The 27,344-nt window shown below is 36.5% G+C and overlaps 1 protein-coding gene across 11 annotated transcripts in view; it reads left to right on the top strand.

Moving 5' to 3' along the window:
• Positions 1-27,344, top strand: part of LOC110451825 (thrombospondin type-1 domain-containing protein 7A-like) — a 328,653-nt gene that overhangs the window by 117,158 nt on the left and 184,151 nt on the right. For 6 of the 11 annotated variants that reach the window (XM_021500117.1, XM_021500108.1, XM_021500087.1 and 3 more), the window contains exon 4: positions 25,037-25,339. The gene's annotated coding sequence lies outside the window, so the exon portion shown is untranslated. Of the gene's footprint in view, positions 1-8,431; positions 8,624-8,652; positions 8,809-23,804; positions 23,953-25,036; positions 25,340-27,344 lie in introns of those variants that run through there. The other 5 variants (XM_021500056.1, XM_021500064.1, XM_021500073.1 and 2 more) reach the window with 5 other exon arrangements.

Genomic DNA, 27,344 nt, shown 5'->3' with positions numbered 1-27,344 from the left:
CCTGACTCCTCTGTTTTAGTTATTTGTATTAATTGTCCTGACTTCTCTGTTTTGGTCATTTGTCTCCTTTGTCCTGACTTCTCTGTTTTTGTCCTTTGTCTCATTTGTCCTGACTCCTCTGTTTTAGCTATTTGTCTCCTTTGTCCTGACTCCTCTGTTTTAGCTATTTGTCTCCTTTGTCCTGACTTCTCTGGTTTTGTCATTTGTCTCCTTTGTCCTGACTTCTCTGTTTTTGTCATTTGTCTCATTTGTCCTGACATCCTGTTTTTGTTATTTGTCTCCTTTGTCCTGACTCCTCTGTTTTTGTTATTTGTCTCCTTTGTCCTGACTCCTCTGTTTTGCTCCTTTGTCTCCTTTGTCCTAATTAACTCCTCTGTTTTTGTTATTTGTCTCCTTTGTCCTGACTCCTCTGTTTTAGTTATTTGTCTCCTTTGTCCTGACTTCTCTGTTTTTGTCCTTTGTCTCATTTGTCCTGACTTCTCTGTTTTGGTCCTTTGTCTCCTTTGTCCTGACTCCTCTGTTTTTGTTATTTGTCTCCTTTGTCCTGACTCCTCTGTTTTAGTTATTTGTCTCCTTTGTCCTGACTTCTCTGTTTTTGTCCTTTGTCTCATTTGTCCTGACTTCTCTGTTTTGGTCCTTTGTCTCCTTTTCCTGACTTCTTCTGTTTTTGTTATTTGTGTCCTTTGTCTTGTGTGGGATAGTTTTGAAGAAAAACGAATATCAAACCGGAATAGAATATGGTCTGTAACCAAATTCACTGCTCAGTGGAGAGCAAAAAAAGAGATTGACATCCTAGATATTAACAGTCATTTTAGATATATTTGCAAACCAATGCAAAATGTTAAAACAAAAAACTTGGACATGGTAACCATGACCTGCTATGGAACTACAGTTAAAGTGTTGTGATGTTTCTTCCCCCACGTTACTTGTAGGTGGTAAACATGACATAATATGGAACTGTGAGTAAAAAGTTTAGACAGTGGGAATAGTTCTGTTTCTCTAAAAGTCACAGAAAATTATTATCTCCACTAAAATGTTGATGATAACTGACTAAAATAAAAGTTGTTAGTCAGTTGTTAGAGCACTAGAGCTTCTCTGTGTCTTAGGTTGATGTGCTTTTCCCTTTATTTATACTCATAATGACATTGTACAGGAAACAAAGCATTAGGCACATTTATGTGATGGAGGTACAATTATTATAGAGCTAGTTAGGCAGTGTAGTAACATTCTCTGGATAATTAAACTCATTTGTGCTTCAACACAATGAAACAGGTTACAACATTTGTAAGCAGTACATTTGGAGTTGTTTACTTTTTAATATCATCAGTTTGATCAAATTATCATTGAAGTAGAGTTACATAACAAACTAATTTGGACTGGAAGATTCAACTAGGTATGTAATTTACAGAATGTCAAATTTTCTAACATTGCAAAATGCCATTATGTTAAAACTCTGTAACAATATGGTACCATTTCAATGTAAAGAAGAACTGAACAAATATAATTGTTGATTATCACAAGTAAAACAACATTTGTTTTATCTGTGGAGAGACTATGTATACTGCATTACCAAGTAAGCTGTCCATCTGTGGTAAGCTTACCGGAGGCTGAGAAGGTGTGATCTATGCAACAGTTCTAATTCTCCAAGATAAGAGGAAATGTTTTCATAATTTATGAATTTTATTTCTTAACACAGGTATTAACATCCTTTATGGTTTACCATAGAGACCTGAACGTCTGTTTGTGTTAGCTTACTTGCTAATATTGTCTTTATGATTTACCATAGAGACCTGAACGTCTGTTTGTGTTAGCTTACTTGCTAATGTTGTCTTTATTTGATTTCGGTCTTTACCCACTTTCAGTATCATCAAGGTGAGATATGTTTGTTCACAAACAGCATTGGAATGCAATACAGACCCACTGGACCATTCATTATTCATTATTCATTTATATTTTGCTGTCTATAAGAAAAAGATTCTGTATTTTGGTATTTGAAATGAGAGCCCGTTTATATTCTGTTTTGTGACATTGTCAGTCAGTTTGTAGATGTCCTCTTGTCAGTTGACTGAGCCTCAGTGCTGTCCAGTGACCTGGCATTGTGACCACAGCTGATTTGTCTTCATTATAAGTATGACAGTGATGAGGTTTATTTACCTAGTATACACACAACTGACATCAAGTAATGTCATTTGTCTTAACTCCAAGGAATTAACTAATGGCTAGTATTAGTGTGAACTTTGACCTTGACAATATCTTATTGTTGTTTTGCCTGTGACTTACAGAAATACAGAAATGGCTAATGACCGGTTGGTGTGGGGAGTTTGAGGAGATGGCAGATATTTTATTGATTTGTATTGATCAGTTATCTGAACATTTACTCCATGATTATATTTCCTCTGATTACTTGATCATCTTACAAGAAATAGAAATATAGTTTGTTCAACAGGTAAACATGTGTTGGAAAGAAACATTGAATAGTGACCATAGAACAAAACTAACAACTGTTCTATACCCTGCAGGGATTTGGAGTGATGAAATGTGGTTAACTTTATCAAACTATTAATGAGTGACAGGTGTCACCAAATGAATACCTGCCTAATAGAACCACATGGATATACCTGCCTAATAGGACCACATGACTATACCTGCCTAATAGAACCACATGACTATACCTGTCTGATAGGATCACATGGCTATACCTGCCTGATTGAACCACATGACTATACCTGCCTAATAGAACCACATGACTATACCTGCCTTATAGGACTACATGACTAGCTGCCTGATAGGACCACATGACTACCTGCCTGATAGGACCACATGACTACCTGTCTTTTGGGACCACATGACTACCTGCCTGATAGGACCACAGGACTACCTGTCTTTTGGGATCACAGGACTAACTGTCTTTTGGGGTCACAGGTCTACCTGTCTTTTGGGGCCACATGGCTACCTGCCTGATAGGACCACATGACTACCTGCCTTATATGACCACATGACTACCTGTCTTTTGGGACCACATGATTACCTGCCTAATAGGACCACATGACTACCTGGCTTTTGGGACCACAGGACTACCTGTCTTTTAGGATCACAGGACTACCTGTCTTTTGGGACCACAGGACTAGCTGCCTGATAGGACCACATGACTACCTGCCTGATAGGACCACAGGACTACCTGTCTTTTGGGTCCACATGACTAGCTGCCTGATAGGATCACATGACTACCTGTCTATTGGGACCACATGACTTCCTGCCTGATAGGACCTCATGACTACCTGTCTATTGGGACCACATGACTACCTGCCTGATAGGACCACATGACTACCTGTCTATTGGGACCACAGGACTTCCTGCCTGATAGGACCACAGGACTACCTGTCTTTTGGGATCACACAGCTGGTTGTTGTGGGACCATATGACTGACTATGTAATGTTTTCTGATGATTCACTGACCTTTGGCTGTCAATTTGACCTGGTGATGATGATGCCTTTTATCAATAGTAAAATTGTAAGCTATTCTCAGAACAATCAAAAGGGCTCTGTTTTTCTGTTCCCTATCTGTAACATGTGTGTATGGTTGGTATGATGTCCGTCCCTTCTTCCGTCCAAGTCACACAGAGGCCACAACATAGAATGTTTACTGCAGAATGTATACGTCTGTTTAAGAATTTGGATCTGTAGGCTCAAACACTGAGCATCATTGTTAAATTCTAATATCTTTGTCAAAATTAAACATTAGTTCATTGTAGTATCTTTGTGACACAAATATAGAATACGCTGCAAAGATTACAATCTTGGGTGGGCCATTTTAATGTTTTGCACTTTTGACACACTTTCCAATAATATCAGTAAATTTGAAAGCACTAGGGATCAGGAATGTTGTAAATATGCATGATTAGGGTGCAGAGCTGTACCAACCTGGTGATCTTCTCACTGTAAAACAAGGCAGACAGAAGTGGAACATCTCTAAACAGCATACAATGACTGCATACCTGACGAGCTGCTGGGGGTAAGGGCAGACTTCAGTACATTACCATATCCATTCTAATAAAAAAAAACAGGTAAACTACCATATTCATACTAATATAGGACTGGCAGACAACAAAAATCTGCCATTCTTCTTGTATGATATAATCTTTCCTTGTCATTTTTATTTTCTTTATATAGCCACATCTTACACTTACATAATTTGAAAGTATGATAGTTTCAAAAAACTGCACTGGTTTTTGTCCTTTCAGTGTTAAGAAGGTTACTGTTGAAGATATAGCTAATGTTGAAGCTATAGCTACTTTTGTTACTGCAGTTCCTATTGATGCTGTAGCCACTTTTGATACTGTAGTTAATATTGGTGTTGCAGTTCCTATTGATGCTGTAGCCACTTTTGATACTGTAGTTAATAATGATGCTGTAGTTACTATTGATACTGTAGTTACTAGTGATGCTGTAGTTACTATTGATACTGTAGTTACTAATGATGCTGTAGTTACTATTGATGTTGTAGTTACTATTGATGCTGTAGTTACTATTGATGTTGTAGTTACTATTAATGCTGTAGTTACTATTGATGCTGTAGTTACTATTGATACTGTAGTTACTATTGATACTGTAGTTACTATTGATGTTGTAGTTACTATTGATGATGAAGCTACTGTTGATACTGTAGTTACTATTGATACTGTAGTTACTATTTATGTTGTAGTTACTATTAATGCTGAAGTTACCATTGATGCTCATGTAGTTACTATTGATGCTGAAGTTACTATTGATACTGTATTTACTATTGATGTTGTACTTACTATTGATACTGTAGCTGCTATTGATACTGTAGTTAATATTGACGGTGTAGTTACTATTGATGCTGTAGTTAATATTGATGTTGTAGTTACAATTAATGCTGAAGTTACTATTGATGCTCATGTAGTTACTATTGATGATGTAGTTACTATTGATGTTGTAGTTACTATTGATACTGTAGTTAATATTGATGGTGTAGTTACTATTGATGCTGTAGTTACTATTGATACTGTAGTTACTATTGATGTTGTAGTTACTATTGATACTGTAGTTACTATTGATACTGTAGTTACTATTGATACTGTAGTTACTATTGATGCTGTAGTTACCATTGATGCTGTAGTTACCATTGATGCTGTAGTTACTATTGATACTGTAGTTACTATTGATAGGGTAGTTGCTATTGATGCTGTAGTTACTATTGATACCGTAGTTACTATTGATACTGTAGTTACTATTGATAGGGTAGTTGCTATTGATGCTGTAGTTACTATTGATACTGTAGTTACTATTGATACCGTAGCTACTATTGATACTGTAGTTACTATTGATACTGTACTTACTATTGATACTGTAGTTACTATTGATACTGTAGTTTCTATTGATACTGTAGTTACTATTGATACTATAGTTACTATTGATGTTGTAGTTACTATTGATGCTGTAGTTACTATTGATACTGTAGTTACTATTGATGCTGTAGTTACCATTGATGCTGTAGTTACCTTTGATGCTGTAGTTACCATTGATGCTGTAGTTACTATTGATACTGTAGTTACTATTGATAGGGTAGTTGCTATTGATGCTGTAGTTACTATTGATACCGTAGTTACTATTGATACTGTAGTTACTATTGATGTTGTAGTTACTATTGATACTGTAGTTACTATTGATACTGTAGTTACTAGTGATGCTGTAGCTACTTTTGATGCTGCAAGTTTGTTGCCAAAGAAATTTATGTTATATTTCGGGAAAATTTGGTAGTGTTTCTGACGTATGTACTGATAATAATTTGAGGAAAGGGTATTTATTAGATGCAATATCGAAATCTATGTCTTTGAGGAATTCATGTATCAGGTCCACAGATGTTTACCACAACCCAGACAGTGAGCATGTGAGGCCTGCTCCTATGTACAAGGAGTCAGTTTCTGTGTATAAAGAGTATACTATGCTTTACACTCAAGATCCTGTGTTTATGGAAGTCTTGTTATGTTCTGTTGTGAAGTACAATCCATATTAACAGTTTGTACAAAGGGAAGGCGAAACCAGTACTTACATTAGACAACTATGTACTGGGGTAACTTTATGACGTTGTATCTGTATATAACTATGTCTTGGTATTATTTTAACACAGAAAAAGTTAACCATACTTTATATAAATGGGTCCTGGTATTGTGTTAACACAGAAAAGTTAACCATACTTTATATAAATGGGTCCTGGTATTATGTTAACTCAGTAAAGTTAACCACACTTTTTATGAATAGCTCCTAGTATTGTGTTAATACAGCTGTATAAGTAAATCTGACTTTGTAAAGCTGTGTCCTGGTATATGTCAGGGGTTATGGATGTAAAGTTGTCTACCCTTAGTCATTATAGTAAATAAAGATATGTCAGAGGTCAAGGATGTAAAGTTGTCTACCCTTAGTCAAAATAGTAAATACAGATTTGTCAGGGGTCAAGGATGTAGAGTTGTCTACCCTTAGTCAATATAGTAAATAAAGATATGTCAGAGGTCAAGGATGTAGAGTTGTCTACCCTTAGTCAAAATAGTAAATACAGATATGTCAGGGGTCAAGGATGTAGGGTTGTCTACCCTTAGTTAAAATAGTAAATACAGATATGTCAGGGGTCAAGGATGTAGAGTTGTCCACCCTTAGTCAAAATAGTAAATACAGATATGTCAGGGGTCAAGGATGTAGAGTTGTCTACCCTTAGTCAAAATAGTAAATAAGATGTGGATTAGATTATGTTAGAGAAGGCCCTGTTCACATGCTTAACACACAAAATAATTAAGGGATATAACTTCTTTTGTTAGTGAAGACAATTAAATACTATACTGATCTCTCTGACTAAACACAATGACAAGTCAGCTTAAACAGTTTCACCAGAAATTTGGTATCTGCATATAAACCAGGACTTTGGTCAACTAATATATTCATTGAGACTGATTTCATCCATACTTGAGATAAAGGTTAAAGAATTATTAATTTGTTACAAATGGAACTTAACTTGATTAAAGATTTGCATTTGTAGAGCATTATATGTGGACAATGCCCTGAATTAAGTACCTTTCATAGTGTTGTATCTTACAGTGTTCCTATTTTGGATTATAGTGTTACTTCATATAACTAGGTTCTCAATAAGTACTTATTTCATAAATCATCTCTTTTGAATTAATATTAATTTGATGAATTCTTCCTCACTCAATAAATACCAATTTGATAAATCATTTGGAAAAAAACAATCGCATTATTGGCTGAATATTTGTTACTGGATAGTTTTTCTGGTGCTGTTAACTTTCCCCAGAAGTAGTATTGCCAACACAGCATTCTGTTTAATTTGTCACCACTGGAATGAGAGACAGACCACGGAGAAGTATACTGTCAGAGTTCAAAACCATTCACAGTGCCTGCAGTGTGTGGGCTTTGTACGCTGATAAACAACTGATTGCTGCCTTTTATTTCCAGTTAGAAGACGTTTTATAGGAAAAAGACTTCCAGAAATGTATTCTTTAGAGAGATGAGTCTTCAGATTGAGACCACAAAATTACACAAGTTCTTTATTGCTGTGATTATAACAAAATGTGTTTTGTAGAGAACAGTACATACATGTAAATATCAGCCTTTTAAGTGTAATCTTTTCTTTTTGAAGGTAAAATGTGAAATGAGAGATTCAAAACTCTGTTTCTCAGATAAGATTTATTTAGAGAAGATGAGAACAATTCTTTACGTTAACGTTACCAGCATGTCGAGCTTTGTTGTGTACTAAGTGATTTGGGATGTATCACTGTGTAATGATGACAGATGTGAAATTGTAAAACTATTCAGTAAAATCATGTAGGTACTAAAAATTACACAAGGTTAGAGATAGACCCATATTCTATTTAAAAGGATGGGACTCAAATCCTGAAGAAGAAAATGTCAGAGAAATTTCATTTTACTTGAGAAATAAATAACCAGGCTTGGAAGGAGAGGCCTCCTCATTCTACCTCCTCCACTTGTCATTGTACCACCTTTAGCCAGCTCTGTATGGCATTCCAGTCGAACAAGTTAAAGGGTCTTATGTGTGCGAGTTATTTCAGAGTCAATATGAAGCTTAAAAGCCGCTAACTGTTATGTAACACTGAGTTGTGTTCAGGCCAGAGTCAGACAGAATTTTAATTCCCAAAGCAGATCTTCCATTTAAAGGTACTCTCTAGTATTTCAATGATTTCAGAGACCAGGCTGTTATACAGCTCTCCTGGAATGTGTTTGACCATATTATATACTGTTGTTGAAAAATCCTGTCAAACCCAAGATGTTCACCCTACAGAGAGTCTCCCTGAATGTATGTCAATTAGACACGGTGTATATAAAACATTTAATGTTACAAACGGCCCACTATCTGCTGTTAATTGTTGAGTTCCCATCGACAGACTGCTGGCAGACTGACAAGCTTCTCTAAGGCTCAGATCACACAAGGTGCCAACTGCGTTTTCAGCAGATGTATAGTGTTGAGGCTTGTTTTGTGGGTATGGTATACCTATGTCAGGTCCATGTTATCAACAGTTGAAAGCTATAGGGGATATACGCCAAGTAGGTACATGCTATTTATTCCAACAGTTTGGTAAATATTTACAGGATCGTGTTGTGTTCAATCACTAAATGGCAGTTTAAAAGATTTGATGGAATTATTGTTTTGGAAAATGAAGTGATTCTGCTTTGAGTTTTTTAATGTTTTATGTGTGAAAAAATTGTTAATGCTGGGATTGAATTGCTATTTTAATGGATGCGCTTGCGTGAACAATTCAGGTGAGTGAATATACCATGAATGTTTTGGAGGTTTAGAAATACTTAGTAAATATAGTGGATTCAAATTGTAATATTTCTGAATGACAAAATCCAGTTGCCTAGAAAGGGAAAAAATATATAAAAGGGACCATATGCTGTATAGGATTAATTGTTTGGATTTTAATAATACAAGTGTTTCAACAAATTTAAGGAAACGAGTATTTAAAATATTTCATGCCTTTCATATTTCAGGTGTCCAACTTTTACATATGGAATGAAAAATGCTTATTTTCATCAATTTTATTTTTAATTTTTAATTGACAAGCGTATGTCACAAATATCTGGGTATATCTAATGGATTTAGTACTACTCATTAAGTTCCCAACTAGGTCATAAAGAAAAGTGTTTTGAAACCGTTAATATTTCACGTGTCTAACTAACAGTTAAAAGGTGTTGAGTACAGTTTTATTTATTTAAATAATTTCATAAATAGGCACATTTTACTTAAATAATAATCATCATTAAAAATGAAGTTAAAAATTAATCCTGTTGGGATTCGAATACAGAGCGGATTTCATGACATAAACTTTAGTAATTTTTTCTTTTGTAGTAGATATTGATATTTTAATTCATCATATCATAAAATGTAATACTTCTAGTAGCTGTGACAGCAACTCATCAATAGAAATTTAGATTTTTTATTTTTTTTTAATTTAATTTAAACTTTATTCATTTTACAACAATTATGAAACAAGTGATTTCGACTAATAATAATCACTCTTGTTGGCCCGAATGTTAGTGTGCGGCCCCCGTCTTAGTGTGGGAGGCGAGCAGCTATCCACTGCACTACCCAACCACCCTAAAGTTCTATAAATTAAGATCTAAAACACCTTATAATCTGTTGTTATATATTGACAATATTTACCATCATAGAATTATAGCATTCATCATTAGGCAAGTTATCAGATTAATTCTAAATACATGCAACAGATCTTCATGGTGGATCCTTTTCTTTATGTGACATGATAACAGCGTGAACACTGGATCGTTCAGTCTGTTACATCACATAAATATGAGCTTTTGGATCATTCACTTTATATAATGTCACATAAATATGAGCCCTGATCGTTCAGTTTAATTGACATTACAAACTTAAATTTTGGATTGTTTAAGGATCTGATAAGCCCCTATCTATGGTTGCTAATGTAATTACTATATCCCTTAAGTAGGACTGCTTTGGATCCATTCATTACAAGTAGATAAGTTTTTACTATTACAATTTTTAGGTCACCTGAGCTTTAGCTCAAGTGACCTATTGCTATCCGTTTTCGTCCGTCGTCGTCCGTCGTCCGTCGTCCGTCGTCCGTTATCCGTCGTCCGTCGTCCGTTAACATTTTACATTTCAAACTTAAAGTCAAGTTCTNCATTTATTTCCACAACTAAAAAGTAAGAAAAAAACGTTGGTTTTCCGACAATAACCAGCTACAGATTTACCTTCCCGAGATGTGTTTGATGTTTTGGCTGTTAAATGGCTATACCGTCATGGTTTTATGACTCGGTAGATAAGGCTGCAGGTGTACAACTTGATGGTACCTGGGTTATCGCCATGTATCGCGGTATTGTTAAGTGGCTCCGTGTAAACTGTTACATCACAGGCTTTGTTCAGAGTGGTCGATCACGTACAATTAGTAAACAATCAGCCTTGAAATTTATTTCTCAATTCTAATAATTTATTTCTTTATCTGTTATTACAAACAGCTGAAAGGTCAATACAATACACCAATACAATACAAAAATACAGCATAACAATATAGTAGAATATATTACTAGTATAAAACTGTTGAATGCATTCACTGACTTTTTGTGGCCATTGGTAGAATTTGTTTGCCTTTCTGAGTCTATAGTTACTAGTTATATGGTTATGAGGAGGACACGTACGTTCTTGATATGGGGACTGTTTTATTACATTTTGTTTGCTACCATTATTTATTTTCCTGATAATTTCATGTCATACATGTCTCCTGTGGTCTCTATGGTTTAGTTCTGTTGACTTTGTTTTCGGTGCTGGCATCATAAAAATGGTGTTTTAGACACCTAAGGGATATAACTCCCACTGTATAATGAAGATTGACTTTGGACAATGTGTTTAGCTACAGGTTTTTATGTTACTTCCTAATTCTGGAATGTTAACAGCTGTTGAATATTTCTGTTTTAGAGCAGACCCAGTTTAGAACAACCCTGTCATGTTGATTTGTACTCCTGTTTGAGAACCGTGTTTAACAAACCTAATAAAGAACCAGTTTCGAACCAAAATACAGCAACGACAAGGTTGCCTACTCCCAGTAATGTCTTCTTGGCCATTACAGAGGCGTCAACATACTGTCATTAGACAGGCAACAAGCTGTAGGTTTTTAGTTGGCCTAATTTAGTTTCTCTGACTTACCAGCACACTATATAGGCCGATCTGGCGCTTAATAACCTTCGTTGTGACCTTCAGTTTAACATTGATGACATCGTGTAGAAAGGACTTTACAATCTATGTACACAAACCAGAGTCTCAAAGGAACATATAAGATGTTTATATTATTGGTGTTAGTGCTAAAGGATTGATTCTCTAATTGGAACGGAAATGTCATAAAACAAAGACAAAATGTCAGATAGACAACAGTTTATCTAATAAGCTGAAGCATATAAACCACAATTTCGTTGAAGCGATCCTGAAGATCTTTTATTCTTATCTCTACTGCATTGCATAGGTATTTTTTCTTTCTGTCTTCATCATGTTTTCTATCTCTCTTCTTTATTAGGAATTCTTTCCCTTTACATGATGTTGTCTTTGTCTCTCTGTGTTGACTGTTACTGCTATGTCTACTTCTATTGATGGTAGTGTGTTTGTCTCTGTGTTGACTTTTACTGCTATGTCTACTTCTAGGAATGGTAGTGTGTTTGCCTCTGTGTTTTGACTGTTACTGCTATGTCTTCTTCTATGGATGGTAATGTGTTTGGCTCTCTATGTTAACTGTTACTGCTATGTCTTCTTCTATGGATGGTAATGTGTTTGTTTCTCTGTGTTAACTGTTACTGCTCTGTCTACTTCTATGGACGGTAGTGTGTTTGTCTCTCTGGGTTGACTGTTACTGCTATGTCTACTTTTATGGATGGTAGTGTGTTTGTGTCTCTATGTTAACTGTTACTGCTATGTCTGCTTCTATGGATGGTAGTGTGTTTTTCTCTCTGTGTTGCCTGTTACTGCTATGTCTACTTCTAGGAATGGTAGTGTGTTTGCCTCTGTGTTTTGACTGTTACTGCTATGTCTGCTTCTATGGATGGTAGTGTGTTCGTCTCTGTGTTGACTTTTACTGCTATGTCTACTTCTATCGATGGTAGTGTGTTTGTCTCTCTCTGTTAACTGTTACTGCTATGTGTACTTCTATGGATGGTAGGGTTTGTCTCTCTGTGTTAACTGTTACTGCTCTGTCTACTTCTATGGACGGTAGTGTGTTTGTCTCTCTGTTTTGGCTTTTACTGCTATGTCTACTTCTAGGAATGGTAGTGTGTTTGCCTCTGTGTTTTGACTGTTACTGCTATGTCTACGTCTATGGATGGTAGTGTGTTTATCTCTCTATGTTAACTGTTACTGCTATGTGTACTTCTATGGATGGTAGGGTGTTTGTCTCTCTGTGTTTACTGTTACTGCTATGTCTACTTTTATGGATGGTAGTGTGTTTGTTTCTCTGTGTTAACTGTTACTGCTCTGTCTACTTCTATGGACGGTAGTGTGTTTGTCTCTCTGGGTTGACTGTTACTGCTATGTCTTCTTCTATGGATGGTAATGTGTTTGTCTCTCTATGTTAACTGTTACTGCTAGGTCTACTTCTATGGATGGTAGGGTTTGTCTCTCTGTGTTAACTGTTACTGCTATGTGTACTTCTATGGATGGTAGGGTGTTTGTCTCTCTGTGTTGAATGTTACTGCTATGTCTACTTCTATCGATGGTAGTGTGTTTGTCTCTGTGTTGACTTTTACTGCTATGTCTACTTCTAGGAATGGTAGTGTGTTTGCCTCTGTGTTTTGACTGTTACTGCTATGTCTTCTTCTATGGATGGTAATGTGTTTGGCTCTCTATGTTAACTGTTACTGCTATGTCTTCTTCTATGGATGGTAGTGTGTTTTTCTCTCTGTGTTGCCTGTTACTGCTATGTCTACTTCTATGAATGGTAGTGTGTTTGTCTCTGTGTGTTGTCTGTTACTGCTATGTCTACTTTTATGGATGGTAGTGTGTTTGTTTCTCTGTTTTGACTGTTACTGCTATGTCTTCTTCTATGGATGGTAGTGTGTTCGTCTCTGTGTTGACTTTTACTGCTATGTCTACTTCTATTGATGGTAGTGTGTTTGTCTCTCTATGTTAACTGTTACTGCTATGTCTGCTTATATGGATGGTAGTGTGTTTGTTTCTCTGTTTTGACTGTTACTGCTATGTCTTCTTCTATGGATGGTAATGTGTTTGTCTCTCTATGTTAAATGTTACTGCTATGTCTACTTCTATCGATGGTAGTGTGTTTGTCTCTCTGGGTTGACTGTTACTGCTATGTCTGCTTATATGGATGGTAGTGTGTTTGTTTCTCTGTTTTGACTGTTACTGCTATGTCTGCTTCTATGGATGGTAGTGTGTTCGTCTCTGTGTTGACTTTTACTGCTATGTCTACTTCTAGGAATGGTAGTGTGTTTGCCTCTGTGTTTTGACTGTTACTGCTATGTCTTCTTCTATGGATGGTAGTGTGTTCGTCTCTGTGTTGACTTTTACTGCTATGTCTACTTCTATGGGTGGTAGTGTGTTTGTCTCTCTGCGTTGACTGTTACTGCTATGTCTGCTTCTATGGATGGTAGTGTGTTTTTCTCTCTGTGTTGCCTGTTACTGCTATGTCTACTTTTATGGATGGTAGTGTGTTTGTTTCTCTGTGTTAACTGTTACTGCTATGTGTACTTCTATGGATGGTAGGGTTTGTCTCTCTGTGTTAACTGTTACTGCTATGTGTACTTCTATGGATGGTAGGGTGTTTGTCTCTCTGTGTTTACTGTTACTGCTATGTCTACTTTTATGGATGGTAGTGTGTTTGTGTCTCTATGTTAACTGTTACTGCTATGTGTACTTCTATGGATGGTAGGGTGTTTGTCTCTCTGTGTTGACGGGTACTGCTATGTCTTCTTCTATGGATGGTAGTGTGTTTATCTCTCTATGTTAACTGTTACTGCTAGGTCTACTTCTATGGATGGTAGTGCGTTTGTCTCTCTGTGTTGACTGTTTCTGCTATGTCTACTTCTATGGATGATAGTGAGTTTGTCTCTCTATGTTAACTGTTATTGCTTTGTCTACTTCTATGGATGGTAGTGTGTTTGTCTGTTTCTACTACTTGCAATCATCAGTGTAAATATACTTACAAGAATAAGGAATTTAATTGCTTTCTGTGATGTGAACATTCCATGTGAGTTTTGATAGGCGTATATAGATATTGGGGTGTGAACAATTATAAGGGAAGAATATCTAATGTAAAGTTAATTGTAATGTTAACACTAACATATAAACAATTCTTTTATCTGATTAAACCTTGTAAGAAATTTATAGGTATAACATTCTTCTTGTTTTAAAAAATGACCGAGTTATTTGTGCAGTTCATAATCATAGAAAATGAATAAATTGGGGGTTTATTCTTGCCCTTGGGGTGCCAGGTAGCTATTTTTTTAAGCATGTACTGTTTGGAGTCTTAATGTATACATTAATTTGGCAAATAGAAAAAACTTGCAGACTTGTAAATTGCCTTACATATGAACTTTTTGCCACTTAAATGCATCAACATTTGCTTAATTGGATTAGAATGTCTAACCAGCAAAAAAACAACAATAAAAACAAGAACAACTTGACATTTTAAACTTGAATGTTTTTATTTAAAAAAATACACTTTGAAAAATCTTGTTGTTGCTTTATAACACTTAAACAGAACTGCTTTATAACACTTAAACAGAACTGCTTTATTGCACTTTAAACAGTTTATAGTTGAGGAAATGACTGAATGAAACAAAAGATTTCCAGGGGGAAGGTCTATAACAGATATAGAATCACAGTCAATATCTACAGTCAATATCTACAGTCAAAATGTTTGATATATCTATTCTTGTATGGAGAGATACTTGTTTTCGATTGCTTTCTTCCGGGCTGATAATGTGTTGGTGAAGCTATTATTTGTGAAACTAGACAATTGGGAATATTCGTAATTAGTGATCTCCCATGAGATTTAGATTTTGCAACGAAAACTTTAAAGTATATTCTATTTGTTTTCCGCAAGTTGAAATTTGGTTTTTATGCTCGAGAGATTACTGTTAATACAAAACAAAAAAAGCATTTATCTTGGTCCCATTTATCTTGGTTCCATTTATATTGGTTCCATTCTGGGCTAAAGTAACATGTTTGTTTTAGATGAACATCCGTTTTGACAATAAAAAACAAGGAATTTATTATTTGATATTTTCCTCGTTAAAAGTCAAAATGAGAAACACATAAATAGAGATGAGGACTATATTTTGACAGTGATCTCTTTTTCTAGAGCTGTTATTATACGGGAATTTGATAAAATCCATGAGAATCATTTATGAGAGCCCATATATTTATTTCTAGGTCACCTAAGACAGATGTCTCAATTGACATATTGCAATATACCTTTGTCCAGCGTTGTGTGTCATGCGTCATCTGTGAATAATTTACATTTTTCACTTCTTCTTCAAAACCACAGAACCGATTTTGATAAAATGTTGCAGAAAGGTTCCATGTTCAAAGGCAAACCAAACATTGGGGATTATATTGATCTAACCACCCCAGGGGCCCGAGGGGCTGGGTCAAATAGGCTCAAATGTCAACAGTCTTTTTCTTTCAGATCTAGATATGCTAGAATCAAACTCTCTTCATGGATGGAAGGTCCTTCGGAGCTTTTGTTATCGAAAGTGTGAATTTGATTACCCCTGGGTCACCGATTCCTCACTGGAAAAGGGGTAAAGGTTACTTTACTATAATTTCTGTAGGGATGGAACACTTTGGGGTAATTATGCACTTTGCTTATTTTAAGTAAGAAAGAGTTCAAACATGGTTGAAAGTATCATGATGTAATTGCAGTTTCTGCATCAATATTAAGACCCTGACTCATTCCCATGGGCCTGAAAGGTGGAGCATCATGTCAAAATGGCTAAGATTTGAGCAATCTTCTTCTTCAGACCCAGATAGGCTAGAATCAAATCCTCTTCATCGATGGAAAGATCTTAAGGTGCGCTATATCAAAAGTGTGAATTTCACGACCACCAGACACCCATTCTTCCTTATGGAGGGGGAATATTTCGTTATGTGATTTATTATTTTAGTGTTTTTCTGAAAACTGCTAGCTGTATATGTTGGTCACTCCCCAGCGTCATCTCAACAGGGAATCCATCGTTAAAAAGTCATATTTGGATTATATGTATTCGTGAATTCATACGAAAAAAATAAATAAATATATTTTAATTCAGGTGACTGCATGCAGTTAAGATCCATGGGCTTCTTGTAATACTTGTATATAATCATTAACTAGATCTATTCATAGTATTATATATCTTCTGGGAAATAAAAACACACAAAATGTCATTAGGGAGGCTTTAGTATTTCAAATGAAGAAGGGGAGGGTTTAGTTTTTATGATATGTTGGAATGTCATGGGAAAATTCACATAAATCAATAGGGTTCCTTGCCAAATTACCCCCAGATATTAAATTAGGCTTAGATATATGTACCTCTTCAAGTTTGATGTATATTCAAGCAGTCTGGGTATTTCTTAATTTTACCATTTAATTCGGAACACACTCGGTAGAAAAGTTGTTATCTTTAATCGTTGTCTTGTGACATTCTCCAGTACCTGTTGGTTTTTGTAATTTACAAAATATGTCATGGAATAAACTGTACTCCAAGAGGAATCAAAAGCAAATTTATATTGATTGATGTTATACAGAGGTATGCAAGCCGTTAATGTCCCTGTAAATGTAGTCTTATAACAGCTCTTACAGCCGTATCATAGAATTCGCAAATAATTCTGAACTTTTAAGGACTTCAGACAAAGGAAAGAAAGTGAGGGATTCTTCCTCTCTGCCCCACAATATAGATCACAGATAATAGTGGATACAATTTCTGAGGAGATTTGATCTACATCATCATTATACTGTCACAGGTCATCCTTAGGAGTGTAGGAAGTGTACACATGATATATGATAGAGTTTCAGTTTGATAAATGATGATAAAGAAAAGATTTGAGATAGGATAGTAATACTGTGTAGAAGCTATTAAGTGGTGCTGTAATCCAACCCTGGAAATAATTACATTATGTGTATTACATAGCACAACGCTCATCATCAAATCCCCTTTTATGTTTATATTACGACTTGACGACTTTACTGCGGTAATTTCTGTTTGGGATATTTACTTTAAGACAACTATCTGTCCCAGTTTTCTATTCCAAAGGAATCTATATGATCTGTGTCTACCAAGATATTTATTATAACAGATCCTTCTCTTTATTGATTCATAAACCTCAGTTTTATAACTTTAAAAAGAAACGTATGTTTCTGAACAGTTTGATATAAAGCATTGATTATAGGGATCTATGCATACGGTGTGTCAGCCATATTGTACGACTCACGCTATTTACTTTGGATAACATGTGACTTTTATCACAGGGATGGGTCCCCACTGTGTTATGATGTACTTATAACTTGGAACTCCAAGAAATATTCAGATCTTACCTAACTCTTTGAGATGATGTGAAGTTGTCAGTGTTATTTGTATCAGCTATAACTTGTCTGGATCCTAGTGAAGTTTGTGGTTTACTGGTCACAGATCCCTCCAAAAGAGTTTCCTTTCCTTTCACATAACATACCATTCAAACGGTGTCATTGAGATTGTGCTATATCATCTTTCAATTAAGGACCATATAATTCTCTTATTATGTGGGGAATATTCCACTGAAATCTTTATTTTTTATGTTGTAACATTTTATGACTGTTTTAATTGCTCAAACAAAATCAACAATTTATAAGTTATGGGGAGCGGGAGATCCAATGTCCATGCAAAGAGTTTAGAGAAGTTCTGTGTTATCTAGCAGACAGATTCTACAAGGCTGTAGTAGTAGAGTTATAATTGGTAAAGATGACCATGACAATGTCATTTGATGATGACACATCTAATATGTTAAAACTAGTAATCTTGATTAAAGCTGGTAAACCAAGCAAGACGTTGTCCTAGTCATCTTTACCTATTGATAACTTTGTAACTTACATTATTCAGTAACACAAATAAATGCTGTGTGTAGGTCCCATATTTGTGTAAGCTTCCCCTGATGTTCCATGTTATTTGAAATCCCCCCCCCCCCCCCCCCCNCCCTCAGCCTCCATATTTCTTAGCCCTTCATTTTGAGCCCCCATGCTTCTTTTAGATCCTCCACTTCCTAGCACTTATTTTAGTCTGGGTACCTCTTCACCCTTAGTCCCAATGTTCCTGTAAGGATCTCCACTTCCTAGCACCTATTTTAGTATGGGTACCTCTTCACCCTTAGTCCCAATGTTCCTGTATGGATCTCCACTTCCTAGCAGCTATTTTAGTCTGGGTACCTCTTCACCATTGCTCCCAATGTTCCTGTAAGGATATCCACTTCCTAGCACCTATTTTAGTCTGGATACCTCTTCACCCTTGCTCCCAATGTTCCTGTAAGGATATCCACTTCCTAGCACCTATTTTAGTCTGGATACCTCTTCACCCTTGCTCCCAATGTTCCTGTAAGAAATTGTGGCTTCCTTTGTTGACAATTGACAACAGTACATGATGGTGTACAAGAGTGTTGTGTCCTTGTTGATGACTGACAACAGACCATGATGGTGTACCAGAGTGTTGTGTCCTTGTTGACAACAGTACATGATGGTGTACCAGAGTGTTGTGTCCCTGTTGATGACTGACAACAGTACATGATGGTGTACCAGAGTGTTATGTCCTTGTTGATGACTGACAACAGTAGATGATGGTGTACCAGAGTGTTGTGTCCTTGTTGATGACTGACAACAGTACATGATGGTGTACCAGAGTGTTGTGTCCTTGTTGATGACTGACAACAGTACATGATGGTGTACCAGAGTGTTGTGTCCTTGTTGATGACTGACAACAGTACATGATGGTGTACCAGAGTGTTGTGTCCTTGTTGATGACTGACAACAGTACATGATGGTGTACCAGAGTGTTGTGTCCTTGTTGATGACTGACAACAGTACATGATGGTGTACCAGAGTGTTGTGTCCTTGTTGATGACTGACAACAGTACATGATGGTGTACCAGAGTGTTGTGTCCTTGTTGATGACTGACAACAGTACATGATGGTGTACCAGAGTGTTGTGTCCTTGTTGATGACTGACAACAGTACATGATGGTGTACCAGAGTGTTGTGTCCTTGTTGATGACTGACAACAGTACATGATGGTGTACCAGAGTGTTGTGTCCTTGTTGATGACTGACAACAGTACATGATGGTGTACCAGAGTGTTGTGTCCTTGTTGATGACTGACAACAGTACATGATGGTGTACCAGAGTGTTGTGTCCTTGTTGATGACTGACAACAGTACATGATGGTGTACCAGAGTGTTGTGTCCTTGTTGATGACTGACAACAGTACATGATGGTGTACCAGAGTGTTGTGTCCTTGTTGATGACTGACAACAGTACATGATGGTGTACCAGAGTGTTGTGTCCTTGTTGATGACTGACAACAGTACATGATGGTGTACCAGAGTGTTGTGTCCTTGTTGATGACTGACAACAGTACATGATGGTGTACCAGAGTGTTGTGTCCTTGTTGATGACTGACAACAGTACATGATGGTGTACCAGAGTGTTGTGTCCTTGTTGATGACTGACAACAGTACATGATGGTGTACCAGAGTGTTGTGTCCTTGTTGATGACTGACAACAGTACATGATGGTGTACCAGAGTGTTGTGTCCTTGTTGATGACTGACAACAGTACATGATGGTGTACCAGAGTGTTGTGTCCTTGTTGATGACTGACAACAGTACATGATGGTGTACCAGAGTGTTGTGTCCTTGTTGATGACTGACAACAGTACATGATGGTGTACCAGAGTGTTGTGTCCTTGTTGATGACTGACAACAGTACATGATGGTGTACCAGAGTGTTGTGTCCTTGTTGATGACTGACAACAGTACATGATGGTGTACCAGAGTGTTGTGTCCTTGTTGATGACTGACAACAGTACATGATGGTGTACCAGAGTGTTGTGTCCTTGTTGATGACTGACAACAGTACATGATGGTGTACCAGAGTGTTGTGTCCTTGTTGATGACTGACAACAGTACATGATGGTGTACCAGAGTGTTGTGTCCTTGTTGATGACTGACAACAGTACATGATGGTGTACCAGAGTGTTGTGTCCTTGTTGATGACTGACAACAGTACATGATGGTGTACCAGAGTGTTGTGTCCTTGTTGATGACTGACAACAGTACATGATGGTGTACCAGAGTGTTGTGTCCTTGTTGATGACTGACAACAGTACATGATGGTGTACCAGAGTGTTGTGTCCTTGTTGATGACTGACAACAGTACATGATGGTGTACCAGAGTGTTGTGTCCTTGTTGATGACTGACAACAGTACATGATGGTGTACCAGAGTGTTGTGTCCTTGTTGATGACTGACAACAGTACATGATGGTGTACCAGAGTGTTGTGTCCTTGTTGATGACTGACAACAGTACATGATGGTGTACCAGAGTGTTGTGTCCTTGTTGATGACTGACAACAGTACATGATGGTGTACCAGAGTGTTGTGTCCTTGTTGATGACTGACAACAGTACATGATGGTGTACCAGAGTGTTGTGTCCTTGTTGATGACTGACAACAGTACATGATGGTGTACCAGAGTGTTGTGTCCTTGTTGATGACTGACAACAGTACATGATGGTGTACCAGAGTGTTGTGTCCTTGTTGATGACTGACAACAGTACATGATGGTGTACCAGAGTGTTGTGTCCTTGTTGATGACTGACAACAGTACATGATGGTGTACCAGAGTGTTGTGTCCTTGTTGATGACTGACAACAGTACATGATGGTGTACCAGAGTGTTGTGTCCTTGTTGATGACTGACAACAGTACATGATGGTGTACCAGAGTGTTGTGTCCTTGTTGATGACTGACAACAGTACATGATGGTGTACCAGAGTGTTGTGTCCTTGTTGATGACTGACAACAGTACATGATGGTGTACCAGAGTGTTGTGTCCTTGTTGATGACTGACAACAGTACATGATGGTGTACCAGAGTGTTGTGTCCTTGTTGATGACTGACAACAGTACATGATGGTGTACCAGAGTGTTGTGTCCTTGTTGATGACTGACAACAGTACATGATGGTGTACCAGAGTGTTGTGTCCTTGTTGATGACTGACAACAGTACATGATGGTGAACCAGAGTGTTCTGTCCTTGTTGACAACTGTACATGATGGTGTACCAGAGTGTTCTGTCCTTGTTGACAACTGTACATGGGGGTTACTAGATTGTTATGTCCTTTGTTAACATCTGTGCATTATTATGAGATATATTATCTGTGTCTTAGGTGACAACTGTACATGGTACACCATTGATTTTCCCTATGTTGTATACAGAAACTTGAACCTGATTTCAAGGCTGTAATGATGTAGATATACAAGAGAGGGATTGCAGACCCCCTGGGATATCTCTACTGAAACTGATTAGCAAAAGAGGTGGGAAAGTGGAAAGTAAATATATCCCCTGTTATTTTTCTCGCTCACTCTGATCCACTTTCCTTGCTTATAATCAAAAGTTAAAAAGATAAAGGATCTGTGTGATCTTATCTAGAGAAAATCTGTATTGTAACTGTGTTTTAATATGGTGATGTATTGCAAAATTCACAATGGAAAATTAAATTGTAGACATTGTGAATGTGCCAATAATTGGAAATATATGTCGCCATAATGGTTTAAATGTGGCTTCAGGCATGCAGATTTTCTATTCAGGCATGTAGATTTTCTATTCAGGCAGTGAATAAATCAATATAAAAAAGGCGTCATTCCTTCACTAAAGGATCCTGAGACTCTTGTTTCTAGAATTTTGAATTTATGACGTTTTTTTCAGTTTTTTTTAATAATTTTGATCTTTTGCAATTCTTATTATAAATTTCAAACTAGGGGGAGATAAGCTTGTGGAAAAAGGCAGCTTGGAAATTCTTTGAAAACTTAGGGTCCAGTACCCAATCTTAACTCCCAAAGTGTATAATGGATTTCTTTCAACTGAACTTTGACAACAACTTATTTTTCAAATGAACATGTGCATTTGTGATTGTCATGTTTCAACTGCTTTTCAAAGAGTTATGGCCCTTTATGTAACTATCTTGTTCATGAGTACACATCCTCCTTCATATTGATGACATAGTGCCATTTTATTTCATTTGGTTCTATTTGGCCTAATGATTGCTGCATTAATGCAATCTTATTACCCTTGGGTGCCAAATATTATGTATAAGAGTCAAGCAGGGATGGTGTTGGGTGAGGGTAGGGGTCTGTTGGCAGTTGTCTTACAGAGGTATCAGTATAGCAGATATTACTTGCAGAAGTGTGTGTAAAGCAGGTGTTTTATTACAGATGTGACAGTTTTGCAGGTATTTCTTACAGAGGTATCAGTATATCAGGTGTCTTCTTACAGAGGTGTCAGTATAACAGGTGTTTTATTATAGATATGGATGTATAGAAGGTATTTCTTACAGAGGTATCTGCATATCAGGTGTTTTAATACAGAGGTGTTAGAATAGAAGGTATTTATTACAGAGGTGTTCATATAGCAGGGGTCCTCTTTACAAACATATCTACTAGTGTAGTGGGTCACCTTTTATTAAGTGTCAGTGTAACTGTGGAACTACTTTACAGAGATGTCAGTTTGGTATCAGGTGTCAGTATAGCATGTTTCCTCTTTACAGAGGTGTTAAGAAAGAAGTTGATCTTTTTACCTAGGAGTCAGTATAGAAGTTGACCTCTTAACTGAGGTGCAAGTATAGAAGTTGACCTTTTTACAAAAGTGTCAGTTTAGAAGTTGACCTTTTTACAGGGGTGTCAGTATATAAGTTGACCATTTTACTTAGGTGACAGTATAAAAGTTGACCTATTTACAGAGGTGACAGTATAGAAGTAGATCTTTTTACTGAGGTGTCAGTTTAGAGGTTGACCTTTTGTCAGTATATAATAAAAGTTGACCTTTTTACTGAGGTGTCAGTGTAGAAGTTGACCTTTTTATTGAGGTGTTTGAATAGAAGTTGACCTTTTTATTGAGGTGTCTGCATAGAAGTTGACCTGTTAACTGAGGTGTCAATTTAGAAGTTGATCTTTTTACAGAGGTGTCTGTTTAGAAAATGACCTTTTGACTGAGTTGTCAGTATAGAAATTGACCTCTTTACAGAGGTGTGAGTATGGCAGTAATGTAGCTCTTTAACTATGAGTATATTTCTTCTGTTATTTTTAGTTCGGTGTTATTCAAGAAGTTTGTTTCTGTCAAGTTTATCCTCCAAATAAACAGATGTATTGAGTTATTTTCATTGTAAAGGATTCTTCAGAACCTGCAGGATTTTGTGGATATGTATATTTATAATCTCATGAATTGTGTTTCTTCTGAAAAAAAATGATGAAGGTATGTCATCAATTTACATACAAGATAAGCTGATTTTTTCTCCCGCTGTTAAAAAAGCCTGTATTTATGCTGCAAAAGATAATTTGTAGCGTATGTAATGCGTAATGTTTAGCTGGGTAGGGGAGCTGGTACCCTGTTATGTATTGCAGGTTGGTATAATGTACAGCACCCTCCAATACACATCTGCCAGTAATTAGTGTAAGCTACACCACTATAATCACCCAGGACAGCCAACACTGGGGATGTAAATAGAATAACAGTTCCAGCATCCTCCTCACTGGATGCCTTTCCAATGTTAGGCCGTGTACATGTGCATAGCGTGTGTCTAGAGAGTCTTGTACTCATTGCACATATAGCTCAGGTATGTCAGTAGTAGTATATCATATACCGCACTCAAAGGTAACGTATATATACATATAGAAAGTATATACATACATGTCTCGATTTATATAATTCATGTTTCTGATATGTCATATATAGACTTGTAATATATTTTTCATATTTTACATGTACATGTATATCTATTACAATTATCATTTCATATGTAATGTAATATAAAGCACGCTATTATCAGTGTATAATATAGTATATAATATGCATATTATTTGATGTGGTAGCATATATACAAACTGTGATGTTATATTATACAATTATAGACTGTGACAGAGGTCAATACATGGATATATATATCTCCAAAATGGAGTATTGACCGAGTATCCAGTCAGAGGTCATTACAGTTTTCTGTGTTTATAGTCATGGTATCCACGAAGGCTAAAGCGTACAAATGTTTTATTAATTTTGGCAGTAAAACACAGTTTCTACAGGTCAAAATTTCATTTGATTGCAATTATGATTCTATTTTTAACATGTAATTGTATAAAAAGCAATTTTAACTTGGATCAAGGTTAATATGTTCATCTGGCCCCAAAAAACCAAGTGTTTCAATTTAAAACAAATGAAAACAATAGTGGCCTTTAACTTTACTTAATAAATGAAATTTAAAAAACAAAAGAAAATAATTATGACCTCAGACTGTGTACTAAATCTACATAATTTTTTTTGATTTGAAATTGATGTATTGACCTACTGGTAATTGTATAGTACAATGTATATATATCAGCTACTGGTAATTGTATAGTATATATATCAGCTACTGGTAATTATATAGTATATATATCAGCTACTGGTAATTGTATAGTATATATATAAATAAGCTACTGGTAATTGTATAGTATATATATATATCAGCTACTGGTAATTGTATAGTATATATATCAGCTACTGGTAATTGTATAGTATATATATCAGCTACTGGTAATTGTTTAGTATATATATCTGCTGGTACTGTGTGATGTAATACTATAATATAGGCCTACTGTGTAATTTGGTTGTGTATAAAGGGACAGAGAAGAGCTAGTTATCATTAACAGTATGTGTATATATCAGACGCAGTACCCCACTAAGTTTCTGTCTTCTCTTACAGGAGTGTATCATACTCATCAGTCAAGAAGGACAACTGCTAACAACAAAACAACGTGTAAAGTTATAATTACATAACAACGGAAGCGGATTTATAATCGTCAATTTTGTGAACTTTTTTGTGCCTGTTTAATCAAGATTTAGTGTGCTGCAGGGTTTTGGAAGGTGTGATAGTAATATTTCCTATTCTGTTGTTTTTGTAATATGGAGCATCGTTCTGTGGATTTTACGTAACCTCAACCTGCTACCATTGAGGATTATACGAAAAGAATTGCTAAACGGAAAGAATTGCTTGAGGCGTGTTGAGGTGAGTTCAACCATGCTTATTGAATCATTCTACTCCGAGATGGAAAAAGAAAACATATTTCTTTGTATTTTTTTATGCAATTTATTTGTTACTCAAAGGATTTACCTCACATTTCATCTACGGTTGTTGGTGTGATGTAGTAATGCTATGTCCATCCCAGGTAAGAGTTTATTATATTGTTTATTGGATTGTTTCAGAACGTTTTCAATATGTACCATTATCAAGTACAACAAGGAGTGTGTGAACCATTCTAGCACTGATATCAACCTTTCACATCAGTTTCCAATTCAAACACCTCGATCAAATGTGTAAGATTTATCTAAAGATAACTTTGTGTAATTCCGAACTGCTCATGAAACTTTCCATGCTATGATGTTATAAAGAGATTAAGCACTACTTTACATGTGGAATTTTTATTCCAATTTCTGAAATAGATCTATTGTACCTTTTTACCCTAGAGCTTAAACAGAACGGACAGTTGTAATCTTACAGCAGTATGAATGTGCTAACCCTCCAGAATCTGATTACTAGGGTGTGCCCTACATTTAAAGGTGTGAATGTCAACTGTAGACATCAGAAACAGACAATTCTAATGCCTGTGGCATATGTCACTTACCTGGTTTAAATCACAACTTTAAACATTGTCATTTAAGTATTTTGGAATGAACTGTAAAAGATATACTCTTGGGCATTATAAAGGGTTGGGAGTGTAAAACAGGATAGAGGGTGTAAGGGCTTGAGACTATAAAGATTGGTCGTGTACGTAAGGGCTTGAGACTACAAAGATAGAATGGTGGTGTAAGGGCTTGGGACTATCAAGATTGGTGATTTAAGGGCTTGGGACTATAACGATTGGTGGTGTAAGGGCTTGGGACTATAAAGATAGAATGGTGGTGTAAAGGCTTGGGACTATCAAGATTGGTGATTTAAGGGCTTGGGACTATACCGATTGGTGGTGTAAGGGCTTGGGACTATAAAGATTGGTGGTGTAAGGACTTCGGAATATGGAGATTGGTGATATAAGGGCTTGAGACTATAAAGAACGGTGGTGTAAGGACTTGAGACTATCAAGATTGGTGATATAAGGGCTTGGGACTATAATGATTGGTGGTATAAGGGCTTGGGACTATAAAGATTGGTGGTGTAAGAGGCTGAGACTATAAAGATTGGTGATATAAGGGCTTGAGACTATAAATATTGGTGGTGTAAGGGCTTGAGACTACAAAGATAGATTGGTATAAGGGCTTGAGACTACAAAGATAGATTGGTATAAGGGCTTAAGACTACAAAGATAGATTGGTGGTGTAAGAGCTTGAGACTATACAGGTTGGTGGTGTAAGGGCTTGAGACTATAAAGATTGGTCAAGAAAGGGCTTGAGACTATAAAGATTGGTCAAGAAAGGGCTTGAGACTATAAAGATTGGTGGTGTAAGGGCTTGGGACTATGGAGATTGGTGATATAAGGGCTTGAGACTATAAAAATTGGTGGTGTAAGGGCTTGAGACTACAAAGATTGGTGATATAAGGGCTTGATACTATAAATATTGGTGGTATAAGGGCTTGGGACTAAAAAGATAGATTGGTGGTGTAAGGGCTTGGGACTATAAAGGTTGGTGGTGTAAGGGCTTGAGACTTCAAAGATTGGTGATATAAGGAATTAAGACTATAAAGATTGGTGCTGTAAGGGCCTGAGACTATAAGATTGGTGATATCAGGGCTTGACACTATAAAGATTGCAGGTTTAAGGGCTTCAGACCATAAATATTGGTGGTGTAAGGGCTTGAGACTATAAATATTGGTGGTGTAAGGGCTTGAGACTACAAAAATAGTGTTGTTTTATAAGGGCTTGAGACTATAAAGATTGGTGGTGTAAGGGCTTCAGACCATAAAGATTGGTGATATAAGGGCTTGAGACTATAAATATTGGTGGTGTAAGGACTTGAGACTACAAAGATAGATTGGTATAAGGGCTTGAGACTACAAAGATAGATTGGTATAAGGGCTT

This window comes from Mizuhopecten yessoensis, unplaced genomic scaffold, assembly GCF_002113885.1.
Source record: "Mizuhopecten yessoensis strain PY_sf001 unplaced genomic scaffold, ASM211388v2 scaffold673, whole genome shotgun sequence".
NCBI classification, from domain to species: domain Eukaryota; kingdom Metazoa; phylum Mollusca; class Bivalvia; order Pectinida; family Pectinidae; genus Mizuhopecten; species Mizuhopecten yessoensis.
The sequence above is the reverse complement of the archived record's forward strand: the minus strand, read 5'-3'. Positions and strand labels throughout refer to the sequence as shown.